At 37.5% G+C, this 15,364-nt stretch overlaps 1 non-coding gene across 1 annotated transcript; it reads left to right on the top strand.

Moving 5' to 3' along the window:
* The first annotated feature begins 5,109 nt into the window (after positions 1 to 5,109).
* Positions 5,110 to 5,216, top strand: LOC118490969. Its single transcript, XR_004890194.1, has one exon. It is a non-coding gene; the product is annotated as a small nucleolar RNA R71 (small nucleolar RNA).
* Positions 5,217 to 15,364: the final 10,148 nt, after the last annotated feature.

The following is a 15,364-nucleotide window of genomic DNA, read 5'->3' as shown; positions in this document are numbered from 1 at the left end:
GTGTATATTTTAAGCTCTTTTTACACTTTTTAGCCAAGTTTTAAATTTATAAAACACGATATTTACTAACACTAAACACACATATGGGCAAGTGCACCCATCGTGGACGTAGTATAGTGTTGGTAAGATACCGAGGTCGTCCAAGGACACAAGAGTTTTTAGTACCGGTTTATCCTCAACGTCTAATCAAATCAAAAAGTTAGAAAAAGGTTTTTATACTACGAAAATAAAACTAACTAAAATGCTGAAAAATAAAATAAAATAAAAAAACAGATAGACAAGATGAATCACTTGGATCCGACTCGTGTGTAGTGTAACCTTTGATTATTTTCGCACTTTTACACTTATTTAAGAGATTATCTTAGTTATTGTAGTAGACCCCTCTTTTGAAGGCGATGTTACCCTCAACACAGTAGTTTGAGTCAACAAGGATACAATCCTAAAGGGTCGGATTATTGAAAGATAATTAATTAAGTTATTAATGCATAATGTGGTAGGCCCCTCTTTTGAAGGCGACGTTACCCTCAGCTAAGTAGTCTGAGTCAGCAGGGATACAGTCCTAAGTAACTGGGTTAAAGTTTTACTAGTAGTTTAACTTATGAGGGGATCAAAGAGTTTGGACCCCCGCCATCCAATACCTTTGGGTATTGAAGGAGGTCCTACTAAATTTGACCCAGGTCCTTTGCAGGATCTATACACTGAATAATGGCAAAACTCTTACAAAACCGTTCCCTTAACCCCCGACCAGGTAGCCAACATACCTCCATATAGACCGTGGAGATATGAATGGTGAAAATCTTTTATTTTATATAGACAGTAAAATAATGCCAAGACACCACGGACAAACGATAAGGAAGAATCACCTTCAACATAAGAAACTAGTAATTAAAGTCATTAATACAAAACCAATTAAAAAGTGCAAAAGATTAAAAATAAAAAGTATTACACTAAACACTTGTCTTCACCAAGTGATGTAAGAGACTTAGGCAAACATGACCTTTGATTGTCAAGAACTCTTACGATCAATCTTGGATCCCGAGACGACTCACACACTCTACGATGGACAATGGATGATGGTGGTGGATGATGGTGTTATGGTGGTGGTGGGTGGTGGGTGAAGTGTGAGAGAGGTGGTGTGCCAAGGGATCAGTTGCAAGAGCTCCAAACACTCCTATTTATAGGCTGAACAGAAGCTCGGGCATGGCACCGTGTCCGCTGGGCACGGCCCCGTGTCCATCTGACTCTCTCTCTTCATTAATTGCAATTCGCAATTCCAATAAATGCCCCTGCAGGAAGTTGACCACGCCCCCGTGCCCGCTGGGCACAGCCCCGTGGTGGGCAACAGAAGCTTCTATTAGTTTGTCTTTTCTGCTGACTCTTGGGCACGGCCCCGTGTTCGCCGAGCACGGGGCGTGTTCAGTCTTCTGTCTTCTTTGTTTTGCTCGGGAAGATGCTGTCGGGAGGTCGGGCATGCCACTTTTGTTCCTTTTCTTGTATTTATCTTAGATTTAGCTGTCTTTTTGCTTCTTTTGTTCATTTGAGCTCATTTAATCCTGAAAATACAAAAGGAAGACAAAAGCACACTTTTTCCAACATTAGTACTAAAAAAGGGTTAGTTTTATGCCACAATTGATGTAATTTATATGTTGCATTTTGTGCACATCAAATACCCCACACTTGAATCTTTGTTTGTCCTCAAGTAAAACTCTTTATAATGTGGCTTTTTCACTCACAAATGGAATGTGTAGAAGAGAAAGTTTTTGGGCTTGTCATAGAGTGTCGGGATTTCCAAGATTCTTTATTTAGGTTTTATTTTTATTTATTTACAATCCTATTCGTCATGATTTATTAAAAACGTTTCATAAGACAAATTACTTATTAAGGCATAACATACCTTTTTTAAAATTACATTTATATACAAGTTCACATACCTCACGGGGAATCACTCAACACTCGGCCGAAGGTGTATTTTTAGTGAATCACTCGAGAGCGGCATGGAACTTACTCCTACCATAAGCTTGCCAAGCAATCAATCCTCCTCCTTTTTAACTATATACCTTTGTAAATATCAAGAGGACTTTTGGGTGAAGGGTTAGGCTTGGGCAAAAGGTGGGTGGTTGGGTTAGTGGTTAGTAAAAGGGCGAAAAGCGTAACAAACGTCAGTTTTTGAAAGACTTTTTATTTTTCACATTTTTATTTATTTTGATGAACCATTTGTTTCAAACAAAGTTATTTTTGATGAACGTGTTTGTTTATTTGGTTTCATCAAAATATTTATAATTTTTTTTAAGGAAAGTCATTAGAAAACCGAACGTTGTTACTAAAAGAAAAAGGTAAAATAAAAAGGTTTAGGTGGCTAAAAAGGGTGATTGTTTTGGGTTAAGAAATGAAAAGGTTTAGGCTCAAAGGGGTTAACTAGGGGGATTTTGGGTAGGTGGTAAAAAAAATTGAAAAATAATGGTGTAGAAAGAAAAGGGGTTAGTCCTAATGCCTCCATCATTTACTTACTCGGGTTTAAGTTGGTAAGGACCGGGAATGTATTGTCGTGGCAAGTTCTAGAGTCGTATGAACCAAGCGGCTATTCACACAAGAAACGAAAAATGAGCATTTAGTGTAAAGATATGTATTTGTATGCTCGATAAAGGCTCAAAACTCACTTTTGTGGGAAAGGGTTTTTTTATGTGATCAAGTATATATAATCAAATTTTAACTAAGTTTGTCATGGCCGTTTCATAATTTTCTTATGTTGGTTCTTTTTATCACGACGCTATCGGTTGTAAACGTGTAAAAATATAACCTTGTTAGAACTTGAATTCCCAACTTAAACTTAGACAAGTAAAAAGAAAAATGAAAATTTTTGAAAAAAAATTGGGGTGATTAGAGGTTCCAATAGAGTTTTGTGCAAGGCTTGTTATTAGGACTTGCAAGATTCAAGGTTTTAGCATCCCCCCCCCACACTTAAATTATACATTGTCCTTAATGTGTCCCAAAAATAAGTTTTTAGATTGATTGAATGTGTAAAATTGTGTTAAAAGCAAAATTTTATGTTACTGGCATCCTGGACACGGCCCCGTGGTGACTGGGCACGGCCCCGTGTTCAGGTGCCGGTGACAAAAATTAAAGAAAAGAAACAGAAGCCTGGACACGGGGGCGTGTTCAGCGACCACGGCCCGTGTCCAGTTACCTGAACTGGGCAATTTTCTGCAGAGTGTGCAGCACGGGGCCGTGTTGGGCGGACACGGCCAGTGCTGATCTTACTATAATGAAGAAATTATTGTCGGATGGCCCTGTTTTCGTGCTTGGGGCGATGTTTCTCATTTCCCTTGTTATCCTTCACCATCACGAGTGTGTTTTATTCCTGCAAATTAAAATTAAACTAAAAGACTAAACTAAACTAATGATAGTTCCGCGGAATGCCTCCGTGGTGCGCCACGTTTATAAGGGTCCTTGGCTAGACCCAAAGTGAGGTTATATGTTTTCCGAGCGGGATGTTTTGCATCCCATGTTGCACCGTCGGAGAGCCTCATCCAAACTCGAATCAATAACCTTCATGTAATTTACCGGGTCATCGTCCTCTATTCTCTTTCCAACCCCAAACTTCACTTCCTTATCCCCATACTTCAAAGTGAGTGTTCCGTCATTCATGTCTACCACTGCTTGTGCGGTGGCTAGAAATGGCCTCCCTAGTATGAGGGGGACTTTGGTGTCTTCTTCCATATCTAGTATGACAAAGTCGGCCGGGTAGACGAAATTGTCGACTTTGACCAATAGATTTTCAGCGACACCTTGCGGGTATTTGACGGACCTATCGGCAAGTTGTATACTCATCTTGGTAGGGCTCGTTTTTCCTAGGCCGAGTCGTTTGAACATCGATGCGGGCATGAGGTTAATGCTAGCCCAAGGTCGGCTAGTGCATTACGAATGGGGGATTCCCCGATTGAGCAAGGAATTGTGAAGCTTCCGGGATCAAATTTCTTTTGGGGGAGTTTGTTGAGTACGAGGGCGGAGCATTCTTCGCCTAGGTTAACTAATTGCAGTGATTCAATTTTCTTTTTATGAGTGAGGAAGTCCCTCATGAATTTTAAGTATTTAGGCATTTGAGTTAGGACTTCGATGAAAGGAATATTAACATGCAATTGTTTTAGTAGACTTTTAAATTTTGCGAATTGCTCATTAGTCTTTTGACGAATTAACCTACCGGGGTACGAAACCGGAGGAGCCTTGGTGGGCTCTTGAAGTAGAGGAGAAGCCTTATCTTGTTGGGGCGGTGTTGTGCTTTCCTCAGTTGGTGGTGGCGGAGCTTCCGCGGGACCCACGGTACGGTTTCTTAATGTTATGAGATGAACTTGTGCTTTTGGGTTTGTTTCGGTATTACTTGGTAACGCGCCTTGTGGTCTCTCGGAGAAATTTTGAGCTAGTTGATTTATTTGTTTTTCAATATTTTGTATACTAGCTTGTTGATTTCTAAAATTCGATTCCAATTGTTGAAATCGCTCCGAGTTTTTCTTTTCAGTGTCGGAGATGAGGCGAGATATAGTATCTTCAAGCCTTTCTCGTCCACCTTATTGTTGAGGGAATGTTTGTGACTCATTTCTTGGTTGTTGAAAGTTTGTTCGTTGGTTTAGACTTTGTTGGTTACTACTATTGTCGGGTTCTATCCAACCAAGGTTAGGGTGGTTACGCCATCCTTGGTTGTAGGTACCCGTTGGAGGACCCGACGGCCTAGGTCTATTTTCAATGTAGTTTACCGACTCTGTTTGATCATCTGTTTCTTTCATACAACTCCAATTTTCATGTGGCCCAACACACCCTTCGCAAGCCATTACCGAGACCGTTTTTGTCATTTCTAACTTTTTAATTTTTGAAGAAAGGGCCTCGATTTGGGCTTGTAAAGAAGTGCTTTCATCAACCTTATGGGCGCCCGGGGCAATAGATTTATTGCCTCGGGGAGTGTGCCACTAAAAATTGGTTTGAGCAATTTCCTCGATTTGATTGTATATTTCATGTGGGCGGCGATTACCTAAAAGTCCTCCGGAGCTAAAGTCAAGTGTTTGTCTCGTGTGTGGCAACAACCCATTATAGAAAGTGGATACTTGTTGCCATACCGCAAGACCGTGATGGAGACACTTTCGCAATAGCTCCTTGAACCTTTCCCAAGTTTCATATAAGGATTCCCCATCCTCTTGTGAATATGTATTAATTTCAGTCATTAATTTAGCCGTTTTAGCGGGAGGGAAATACTTATATAGAAATTTTTGGGCTAGTTCATCCCAGGTGTTTACCGAACCAACTGGGAGGGCGTTGAGCCAAGCTTTTGCTCGGTCTTTTAGTGAAAATGGAAACATTCGAAGGCGGATGGCGTCATTTGATGCTCCATTGATCCGAAAGGTATCACATATTTCTAAGAAATTAGTAATATGTAGATGGGGATCCTCGTCCGCAAGCCCATGGAAGGTTGCGGAGTTTTGAAGCATTTGTATCAAATGTGGCCGAAGTTCGAAGTTGTTGGCTTCAACATTCGGTGCATTGATAGCGGCGCCGAGATTACCCACGGTGGGTCGTAGGTAATCCATTAGGGTACGTTGGTCCGCCATTGGAAGTGGGTTCCCCGAAACCTTCTCTTGGTTTTTAGCTTTAAGTCTTTTTCTGAGAAAGCGTTCGGGTTCTTCTAGAGGTTCTTTTATGTCTTTATTAGAACTGGAGCTCATACACTATGTAGAAGGTTCAGATGTGGCGTCTGGTTCCAAGTCCTGCAATAAAAACAGAAAAGAATGTTGGTCAGAAAGTTCACCACGGCCCCGTGCTCAGTGAACACGGCCCGTGGTCGGATGATAAGCTGTGCTTAGATTCAACGTGGTTCCCATTGCTTTTTGGAAACTTGCCCAAAAATGAGAGGTAAAACGGCTATCCCTATCAGAAACAATTGATAAAGGAATTCCATGTAATGAAACTATTCCATTTACATATAACTTAGCTAATTGTTCGATACTGAAAGTTTCCTTCATTGGTAGGAAATGAGCTGACTTAGTTAGCCTGTCTACAATCACCCAGATTGTATCATTACCTTTTCTTGTTTTGGGTAATTTAGTAACAAAATCCATTGTTATTAATTCCCATTTCCAAACTGGCATCTCTAATTGCTGCAATAAACCTGAGGGTTTCTGGTGTTCAGCTTTGACTTGGGAACATGTTAAATACTTAGAAACATAAGCTGCTATATCCTTTTTCATTCCTATCCACCAAAAATTCTTTCTTAAATCTTGATACATCTTATCATTTCCGGGACGCATCGCATACTTAGAGGTATGGGCTTCTTCTAATATACGGTGGCGTAGGTCTCCTAATTTAGGTATCCACATTTTTTTCTTATGGAATCTCCAAATTCCATCTGTTTCTTGTTCTAGATCATGGGTTGAATAATTCTCTTCATGATTCTTAAGTTGTCTAGATGCGTAAGCTATAACCTTTTGGCGTTGCATTAATACACATCCATAACCCGACTTAGAAGCGTCACAATAAACTACAAAATCTTCAGTTCCTTCTGGTAACGATAGTATGGGTGCATGGGTTAGTCTTTGCTTAAGAATTCTAAAGGCTCCTTCCTGTTTTGGTCCCCATTCAAACTTAACGGATTTACAAGTTAGCTTAGTTAAGGGAATGGCTATTCTAGAAAAATCTCGAATAAACCTTCTATAATAACAGACCAATCCTAGGAAACTTCTAACCTCGGTTGGTGACTCAGGGGTTTTCCATTTAGTAATAGCATCGATCTTGGTGGGATCCACATGAATTCCTTCATGGTTGACTAAGTGTCCAAGAAACTGTACATGTTCTAACCAAAATTCGCACTTTGAAAATTTAGCATAAAGCTTTTCCTTTCTCAATAAACTTAGAAGTGTGTGCAAATGTTTTGCATGATCCTCTTTACTTTTAGAGTAGATGAGAATATCATCTATAAAAACAAATATGAATTTATCCAAATATGGCTTACATATTCGGTTCATCATGTCCATAAATGCAGCTGGGGCATTGGTTAGACCAAATGGCATGACAGTAAATTCATAATGGCCATACCTTGTTCTGAATGCGGTTTTAGGAATATCTTCTTCATGTACCTTTAATTGATGATATCCTGACCTTAAATCGATTTTGGAGAAAAATCGAGCTCCTTGCAATTGATCGAACAGATCATCGATTCTCGGTAATGGGTATCGAGTCTTAATAGTGACCTTGTTCAATTCGCGGTAGTCAATGCACATACGCATCGATCCGTCTTTCTTCTTAACGAATAAAATCGGTGCTCCCCACGGTGACGAACTTGGCTGTATGAATCCTTTCTCCAACAATTCGTCTATTGTTTCTTCAGTTCCTGCATTTTGGCGGGTGCCAAACGGTAAGGTGCTTTGGCGATCGGTGCTGTTCCTAGTAGCAGATGGATTCTGAATTCAACTTCCCTGTCGGGCGGTAGTCCTGGTAATTCTTCTGGAAATACATCTGGAAACTGAGATACTACTGGAATATCTTTCAATTCCTTTCCTTTAGTGTTAGTGATTATAGAAATCAAATACACTGATATAATTTGATGTTTTCATCAAAGAGATGAATTTTGTGGATTTAGATGGCTTATCTCCTTTAATTGTGATCTTTTTCACCTTTTGGTGAATTTACTTGAATTGACTTTTGATCACATAAAATACTGGCTTTATTGGCTATTAATCAATCCATTCCTAACACAACATCAAATCCTGCCAGATTCATTGGGTAAAGGTTTGCCATAAATTTTTTATTTAAAAATTTTATTCTTGCCCCCTGCAAGATTTCAGAAATCTTAATGGTTTCTCCATTTGTTGTCTCTACTAGACATTCTTCTGGGAGTTTAGTTAATGATTGATTAAGAAGTTTGCAAAACGAAGTATTAATAAAACTTTGGTTCGCACCAAAGTCAAATAATACCTTAGCAAAAACATCAATAACTAAAAACGTACCGAATATCACATCCGGAATCATTTTGGCTTCATTTGCAGTCAGAACAAATGCTCTAGTATTTTTAGTGTTCTTGTTTTTCGTAGCTGGAGCTAGTTTCGGACAGTTTGGCTTGATATGGCCTTGTTCTCCGCAGTTGTAGCATATCCTGTTGTTAGGTTTCTTCCTGCAGTCCTCTTCCTTGTGTCCAAACATTTTGCAGAAGTTGAAGTAGATGGAGCATTTTCCAGAATGCTTCATTTTGCAATATTTGCAATAGGGTGCAGAGGTAGAACCTACATTTTTCCACGGTTGGAAGTTCCAGAACAGAATTCCTGAGTAAGCTTTTGAGCTAGGTTCCTCCTTTGATCCTCTTCTTGTGTACGCACTAACTCATCTGTCAAGGTATTTGCTAGTTCTACAGCTTCCTCTATAGTTTGAGGTCTAGCTGCCTTGACTACATGCCTAATCTCCCCAATTAATCTCCAGATGTAACGGGAGATTAATACTGGTTCAGGTGATGCAAGGGTTGGTACTATTCTAGCATATTTAAAGAATGTAGTAGTATAACCCTTACTATCTACTCCAGTCATTCTAAGGTTCAGGAATTTATTTACTATTTGTTCCTTTTCATTGGGAGGGCAGAATTTCCGTTCTACCGTTTTCTTAAATTCCTCCCATTACATATTATAAACCCTATCACTTCCCTTAGACTGAAGGATAGTGTTCCACCATTCTAAGGCTGAGTTCTTAAACAGATTGGAAGCAAACATTATCTTATCTTCTTCCGCACACTTGCTTATTTTTAAGACAACCTCAGTCTTTTCTATCCAGCGTATAGTTGCAATGGGTCCTTCATTGCCCAAGAATTCTATTGGTTTGCAGGACCAGAATTCTTTGTAAGAACAACCATAAGATATGGTTCTTCTTCTTTTGGGAATGGGCACTTGAAGTACAGGTCCATTGTTTATGCTGTGTTCCGGTTCAGTTGGTCGCTTACTGCTATGTTTACTTTTATTATCAGGTTCCTTAACAGTTTGAATAATAAATGGCATTGCATCTATAATTCCTTGTGCCACAATGTGTTGGATAGCACTATTATCCACTTGGTTTCCATTGTTATTGTTGTTTGGATTCTCATTATTCGGGTTATTGTCATTCTGATTTTCCTGGTTCACTTCGTTGTCCATCTGAATTTTAAACATTTACCACGTATTAATATCACAAGATAATATTTAATACAATCAATCACGTAACACGCAGGTTGATCAAAAATGTCGAGCATTGCGACTTACTTTTTCTTATATATATATTAGGCATCTAATACAAACCAATACTGAAATTTAAAATTACAATACGACTGAAATAAAAATTACACTACTAGTAGGCATCCATAGCTATGATTTTTTTTCATACATACACACATATTATTATATTATATTATATTATATTATATTATATTATATTATTATTATTATTATTATTATTATTGTTGTTGTTATTATTACTTCCTCTACCATCACCTTCACTGATATGGATTCATCCAGAAATCCATATTGCGCTCGTCGTATTTCCAGACGAGTCGCTCTCCAACCTGTCTCATCCTCTCGCTACTTTCTAAGATTTCCTCACCGAATGTCCTGAGTTCTTGCACACTTTCTGCACTCATTGGGGGTGCAGGTTCTGGGACTGGGTTTGGAATCTGGGGTATGGGTTCCTGGTACGGGTAAGGATTCTCTAAAATTTCCCTAATGTATTGATCACTATCGTAGTAGGGATCTAGAGGGTCCAAACCTGGGTAAGCTCCTAGATTCGGCATGGGAATGTCTTCTGGTATGGGGTAACGTTGCACATAGTCCCTATTGTCGTCCCACCATGGGTCGTAATCTGGGACTAATGGATTGGGTGCTGGTACCCTAGGTATCTCTTCTGGATTAAAATCATGCATTTCAACTTGATTTTCTGGGTTGTTTTCTATTTCCATTGGCTGGTTGGGTAATGGTGGTAGTGGTTGGGGTGCTATCCGTTGCTCCAGGTTAGGGTTGTCACACCCTGACTTTTGCGGAAGCGTGATTATGGTGTGACTTTCTTAATACCATTGCATTCAATCATAACAACACTATATGATTAAACCATTAGATGTTCATCCATAAATTAAGTTTGAAAATATCACAACATAATTGTCTGAAACGTAGACTCCAAATTTAAATTACAAACCACAACATGTTTTAAAGAGTTCACGAAGACTCGACAAAAGACCTTAAATAAAACCGAGTTTAGAACCATGTATCTCGTCCAGGATTAAGATACATCTCCTAAACCCTAATGACTTCGGATGACATCTTTTTATTCATAACGCAGCTTGGAACACCCGCCAGATCTACTTAATTCCCTGAAATACATGTAGTTTGAAAACATCAACAAAAGTTGAGCGAGTTCATGTGTTTGTGTATATGTATGTACAAAACCATTGTGAATAGTGTATGTATATATGTTTGTAAATCCTGATATGAAAGCAAAACAAGGAAACGGATCGATTAATGGTTTGCAAGGCCATTAACATGCGTGCAACGGCGTAGGAAGGCTCAAACCTAGCAAATTTGTATCGGGCCTCCTGCTGTAAGACATAGTCACCTCATGGGCCACCCTAGTCCTCATGGGTGTGGGCTCGCTACACCCAAATAGATCTATCACTCATGCCCCTCGGTCCTATTACGAGGATTAATGGTCTTAAGAGTGCGCCTACCCATTCACATGATCTACTGTACTTTCCTTAGCTAACCATACCAATTGTATTTGTTTGTAAGCATTTTGTAATCATTTGAAACATGTATTTCACCCCCCGAAGTTATAAAACTGAAAACAGTTAAGAGAAAAGGGGGGCATGAACTCACAGTCTTGCGTCTTCAATAATCGTAACTCAAGTTCCTTCAGCAAACACGACTACCTACAATGTACTAATGTCTATTAGACGAACGGGCCGTACCTTGTCTTAGTATTAATGTTTTTGAGTTACGTTTCTTTTATGTCTTTGATATCATCCCAAGTTATGCAACTATTTGTTAAAATAATTAATATTTTAACTCGAATTAATTTTTGGAATAATTGTTAAAACAATACATCCTATTTTTAATACTTCCTAAGGATGGGTATATTTGTATTTGTATATTTTTGCCATGTATCGGTGTCGTATCCCGGTGTGATTTTTATACGTACGAGAATACGTATTTTCATGTAATTGTTAGGTATTCTTATACTTAATTTTTGTGTTAGACTTTCCGGAATATTATTTCTAATAAAAGTCCACTAATATATATATTTCCCAAAATATATATTTAAGAATTATCATTTAGAAAAATTATTTATAATTTTTTCCTTTGGCAAAAATATTTGTAGTTCCAAAATAATATATTTTGAAGTCTAAAAATATATATAAACTTATTTTTTTATCCCAAAAACAATGTATTTCAAGTTTATCCAAAAAATATATATTTTCCCGAAAACATTATATCTCCTAGTAATTCCAAGAAAACATATATATTTTTAATCGCCAAAAATTATATATTTCCTTCTTGTCAAAGTATGATGTAACTTTGTGATAATCATAAAAATCGTATTTTCATTTCTTTGAGTCCAAAATATCATTTACCAAAAATATACTTATACATGTATTTTCTGGAATATTTTGTAAGTTACATTCTTTCGTTCGGTTTTACAATATTATGTGCGTAACTTGTGTATTTATTTCTTAAGATTTTTGGTAATATTTTGGATTGTAATTTCTTGGTATTTTGTTAAGTTGTGTTATTTCAAGTCCTAAAATAATATAACTAATACACAAAGTATACAAACAATCACACACATGTGTCTTCTAAATATATATATCTTTCAAATACATATTTAGTCATTTTTATTTACAAAACCCAACCTCCAATATTTATACTTTTTGTAACAAAATTCATGGCAACTCTTATATGAAAAACCATGGTTAAAATACACTTGTAAACACTTGTTTAAAAATATTTTTCTAAGTGTTTAATTTCTTTAAAAATTTTGCCATAGTTTACTCTTAAAAATGGAGGTTTCCATGCTTTCAAAGCATATCATTTTCTTTTAAAAATCATCTCAATTCATCAACAAATCAAACAATACTTACCAAGTGCCAAAATCAAGCCATTTACACTACTTCATGAACTTGAAAATTTATAAAAATTTGTAGTAACTTGGTAGAGTGTTTAGTAAGCTTAGTTACCTTTTAAAGTGTGGTTATTTGTTTAATAACATCATTCTTGAAGATTTCAGATCTTTACAACTTGTAAAATGATTTTCTAAAAATATTTCTTTTTGAATTTTTCTTGTTAGTAACATGTTTCTACACTTGATTAATCACTAAAAATGTGATTAGTTTCTTTAAAAATCATGTTTATGTAAATCTTGTGATTTAACTTAGTTTCTTGAGAAAACTAGTTTTGAAATCATCCATGTTTATGACTAATAACATGTTACATACTTCATCATTCAAGAAAACACTTCATACTTCAAGTTCATGCTTACACATAAGGATGATCATCTTGATCTTTTACAAGATCATCACTTTAACTTGCTAGATCATGTGTTTAATCATAATCTAGTAAGTTTCATATGATGTTTAACATCATAAACACAAGAATCAATCATCAAGTATCACCCATATACTAAAACCACATATATTCTTATGTTAGTGAGCTTTATGTTAGAGATTATCTTCTTATTCTTTGATGTTCTTCAAGATTAACAACGTACATCATCTTTTAACCAACTAAATAAGAAGTAACAAGAGATTATAAGAGCCTTACTACTACACAAGGCTAGGGATGAAACTCAAGAAGATGAAGACGATGAATGTGGTGGATAAAAGCAAGTGAAAGAGGTCCTTCAATCTCCAAACCCTCCAAGCTTCCTAACTTAGCTTCTAGCACCCTTGTATGAGTATGGAATGGATGAAAGTTGGATGAAGATGGTGGTGGTGTGTGGCCTTGTTCTCGGCCGAGAGTGAGCAAGAGAAGGAGAGAGAGTGGTGTGTGTTAGTGTGTGTGTGTGTGAGAATGAGATTATGATCCTTAAGATTTTACTTATAACCATCCTACTCTTTTAACTCTTGGATAAAGTGTTCCATATCTTGCAACAAGATCTAATGAAAAATTCAACAAATAATCTTGGTGGGGCCATGCTTGGCCGATTACATAGGTGGGGGGGGGGGGGGTATTAGCTTAGGTTTTAACAATTAGTTACCATCTAGTTTAATTTCAAGTATTAGTTACATATCTTGGTTATTAGATATTTTTTAGTAGGTGTTATGATGTTCGGGGATCATAACTAGCTTGGTAATGTTAAAACAATGTTCTAGTGTAATTTTGATGTTTCGGGTAGTGTCCGGTTGTTGGGTTAGATACTGGTCCGTTAAAGTGCTAAAGTATACAGTTTAGTGTTCTTTATGTACCCTTTTGTGACACTTTTAATTCCCGACACTTAGGAAAGCATTCAGGACCATTTTACCATGTTTCTGCGTAATTTTAGTGTGTTAAAAAGCTGATTTATGCTGAATTTTGCTAAATTCAACACTTTAGATGAGTTTTAGGCATTTTCCGGCACTTAAACTATTACTTAGAGCGGCAGTTTTGTGATCCTCACTTTCCTACACACTGTACTAGTGTAATACTCGGTTTCTGGCTTATTCTGCGTCTCGTTGCACTGTCTGTCTCTGTGATGAGTTCTGTCAGCATTTTTCTGAGTTATCCGCTAACTGTGCTAACTGTGCTTTGTGCATCATTTATGTCAATATGGTTTGCATGTAATAATGATGTGACATTATGCAATATGTGATGCACATGTAAGTATGATGCAGTAATCCAAAAGTAGTTGATTGTAATTTAGCACCGACATTAGGCACTAATCATTGTTAATTAATTGTACGGGTACCTGGATTTTTTGACAGTTGTCACAAGGGTCGGTAGCAGTGGTTGCTAGGATATGGAAATTGGCTAAACTCCTATTAAGCATATCCTGTGTATGGGCATTTGTTTCTCTTTTAGCGGCTGCTAAGACTCTTTGTTGTTGCAACTTTTTCATTCGTTTCCTACGTTCATGCGCTCCCCTACTGAATCATCCTCTCTTTTTTGGAGGGAATGGCTCTTCAGACTGAGCCTTAAACACGAATATTCCTTCTTCATTATCAGCAGAATACCCTGAGAGGGCAGGCTGTGAAGAGGCGCCTTCGCTTCTAGGCGAACCAGACAACTGACGGTACGCGTCGGATAGTCCTTGGTCGCTCATACTGTAACTAACAAATAGTCAAATAACACATAACAATAAAATACAAATATACACGTATTTCCGTAATTTATTTCCTAGCATATTGAATAATATTTTGGTGTCAGCATAACACTTCTGTGGCTGAATCAGTGATTTAGTTCTGATACCACCTTCTGTCGCAACCCTCGCCCCCTATCTGTCCCGGGAACAGGCGGCCGCGAGATTCAGAGTTGGTGGTGTTTATCAATTTGGCAGCGGAAATTACATCAGGACCGTAGTTAGGAAATATTTTATCAGAGTAAAACACCATATTTTATATAAATAAGTAAATTTGGATAAAACCCAAGTTTTCATTACAAACTGATTTATAGGGATAAATCTCATTTTATTGAAATAAAACGCCTTCTTTATTTAGGTAACTTTTATAGCCACTTTTCCAAGTCTTCAGTGCTGTCCAGCTGGCTTCTTGTTGACTTTCACATTTTTTTAACTGAAACGCGTTTAAAAACATTTTGTCAGTGGGAAATACTAGTGAGTGAATCCCAGTTTAATCAAGAAGAGTTTTATTGATTTGCAGTACTGAGAGCGACTACAATGTTTATATCTACACAGTTACTCATTCAGTACTGTCAATCCTGACTTGTGGGTCATATTACACATTGGCTAACTCTTTGTCCAATGGTAACGTGTTTTACAATTTGTATACAAAACCCCAACATACCGGCAGTAATGGAAGACTACAAAGACTCAATCACTGCTTAATCACATTGTAAAATATTTAAGGCTTTGTAAAAACAGTTTGTAAAAAGGAGACTACTCACATTCCTGTCTTAGGTTTTCTGTAAGGGTTCCCTGGTGATTATCTATAATTTACACAAATGCACATGTGTTAGTATAATAACCCTTAATATTTACATTAGTAATACCCTCCCTAAGACGGCATTCCAACGACTACGTCGGGCAGAACCTCGACAGCCGTTACGGAACTCTAGATCAATCGGGCAGCGTATCTAATACGTAACCGGGGTTATGATACTTACAACGGAGCAGAACTTCGTTATTTAATGGGGTATTATACCCGAGAATTATGCCTACTATGTGAAATTTCGAG

The sequence above is a fragment of the Helianthus annuus genome, chromosome 3 (assembly GCF_002127325.2).
Source record: "Helianthus annuus cultivar XRQ/B chromosome 3, HanXRQr2.0-SUNRISE, whole genome shotgun sequence".
NCBI classification, from domain to species: Eukaryota; Viridiplantae; Streptophyta; class Magnoliopsida; order Asterales; family Asteraceae; genus Helianthus; species Helianthus annuus.
Note: the sequence above shows the minus strand (reverse complement) of the source record. Positions and strands in the feature narration are given on the sequence as shown.